This window comes from Pteropus alecto, unplaced genomic scaffold (assembly GCF_000325575.1).
Source record: "Pteropus alecto unplaced genomic scaffold, ASM32557v1 scaffold12, whole genome shotgun sequence".
Taxonomy (NCBI): Eukaryota; Metazoa; Chordata; class Mammalia; order Chiroptera; family Pteropodidae; genus Pteropus; species Pteropus alecto.
The window spans coordinates 3,437,539-3,439,976 of record NW_006432669.1 but is presented as its reverse complement, the minus strand read 5'-3'; the positions used below and the strand labels follow the sequence as shown (position 1 = coordinate 3,439,976).

General features: G+C 45.3%; 1 non-coding gene across 1 annotated transcript; it reads right to left on the bottom strand.

The window, feature by feature from the left end:
• Positions 1–1,401: 1,401 nt before the first annotated feature.
• On the bottom strand, positions 1,402–1,520 carry LOC112476277. Its single transcript, XR_003045018.1, has one exon. It is a non-coding gene; the product is annotated as a 5S ribosomal RNA (ribosomal RNA).
• Positions 1,521–2,438: the final 918 nt, after the last annotated feature.

The window sequence follows — 2,438 nt, the reverse complement described above, 5'->3', positions numbered from 1 at the left end:
CAAACTCCCACTGCAGAGAAGCCAAGGCCCATTCACACAGGACTGAGTGAGAGAGACAGCACCAGGCAACACAGGATAGACACTGTGACCTGCAACAAAGAGAAACAGCAACATTGGCCAGGAAGTGTGCACAAGCCTTGTCACGTGTCCCGTTAGCTGGAATGAAGACTGGGGAATGGCGGGGGCGGGAGAGAAGAATGTGTCCTCTCCATGTCCCCTCATATTTCCACTGGGCCTGAAGAGAAAGAAAACAAACCAGAACTCTCATTGGCACTTGCCGAAGAAACTAAACTCCTGTCACCCCTACAGCCCAACTCCCCGTGGACCAAAAGCTAGATGGTTGTTCTCAATTTGACTGCACACATAGGCATCACCCAGGGAGCTGTTAACATTTCAAGCTCCAGCTGATTAAATGGAACTTCAGAGGAGAGGGGTGGTGGGCATCCGGACATCAGTATATTTCAAATGTAATTCCAGCGGGTTGAGAACCAGAGTGTTAGAGCAGAGTGCTTCTCACCCTTAAACTCTCCTGCGACTCACCTGGAATCTAGTTAAAATTCAGATTCTGAGTCACAGGTCTGAACTGGAGTCTGAGATTTTGTATTTCTACCATGCTCAAAGGTGATGTCCTGGCTTTCCATCTGGCCCGTGGTTTGAGTGACAAGAAGCTACAGCTCTTTTCTTTTGTCACTCTCTTTTCAAGTACATTAGCAAGGAAGACTGCAGGCTTGTCATCTCTAATTCTGAAGGTAATAATAGTAATAATAAAAAATAAAATTAATGCTAATAATATTAAAATAATACAAAATAAGTAATAATTTTAAAAAGTCGATGATAGCTAGACCGGTGTGTGCTTCTTGCCGAAGACTGTGTTAAAGTTACTTTCTAAAAATGTTCGGTAACATGCGAAATGATAGCTTGCTCCTTCCTCAAGCTGGTTATTGCTCCAAGTGTCTTATTTATTTGAACACATTCGACCCTTATTGCTGTGGGTACTGTCGCGACCATTTCTATTTCAGGGAAAAGGCACAGGGAGCACATGATGAAGCAGCTTGCCAGGTCACACAGTTCACAAACGCAGAACTGGATCTGAACACAGTGTGTGTGCGGTGACCACTCAGATCCACTCTCTCTCCACAGAGATGGGGCCTCAGAGCTTGTGAGTCATTTGCCCACAGTCACACTAGTAAGTGCCATAACTCCATCTGCTTGAGTCTACAGACTGAGGAAAATGAATGATGTATATGAACCTCAAATCAGGGTTCTTGGCACACTGCAGACACTCATTTTAAGGTAACTGTGTTCACCTGTCCCCTTAGCCTCCTTCTTTTTACTTTCCCCCTGGAGTAGCCAGTGTAAACTTTATTGGTTTTGTTTTGTTTTGTTTTTTGTTTTTTAATATGCCTACAGCACCTGGTCTTCTTAGGTGGTCTCCCATCCAAGTACTAACCAGGCCCGCCCCTGCTTAGCTTTCAAGATCAGACGAGATTGGGCACATTCAGGGTGGCATGGCCGTAGACCAGTGTGAACTTTAGATGAGCAGTTTGTGGTGTGTCTTTGTCTATTCCAGCTGCTTTAACATAATACAATAAACTGGGGGACTTAAACAACATTTATTTCTCACAGTTCTGGAAGCTAGAAGTCTGAGATCAGGGTGCCAGCATGGTCGAGTTCCTGGTGAGGATCCATTTCCTAGATTACGAACAGCTGCCTTCTTGCTGTATTCTCACATGGTGGAGAGAGAGATCATCTCTCTCTTGTCTCTTCTTATAAGGGCATTAATCCAGTTCATGAGTGCACAGCCCTCATGACCTAATCCCTTCCTCCCAAAGACCCCATCTGCAAGTATCGCATTGGGGATTAGGGTTTCTATGTATAAATTTCAGGGAGGGGACACATTCAGTCCATAACAGGGGTGTAGATAGTGGGAAAACAGAATGGAACACAGGAAATGGAATTTAAATGACCCGGCTCCCTAAAGAAACCAAAGTATATCAGTGGCATGGGCAGAGGAAGGGAGGGATCTAACAGTAAGCCATGCTCACTCTCTAGAGTGAAGCAGCCAGTAAAGGCATTCAAAGATAGCCTCCATGCCCTGCATAACTGGTAGGGAAGGACTATAGATGCCTGGAGCAGTCATCGTTCCCCCAGAAAGGTGGTATATGTCCATTTGTCAGGCATGATTGAGAAAAAGTGACCAAGAAGGCTTCCATGAGCCCAGGAACAGACTGAAACACCTCTGAGAGCCCTTTGGGGCTCTGGCCTTGAACTTGAGGCTGACTGCCTCCAACAAATGATACATTTCTTCAGGAGCCCTAGAGCCATCGGCTTGAGAAGAACCTGGGTATTGTTAAAGTTGCCGATAATCTGTAGCATGGTGAAACAGCCTAATTGCTTGTCTGTGTCTCCAAGTAGACTGTAACTCCAGATTATGTTGT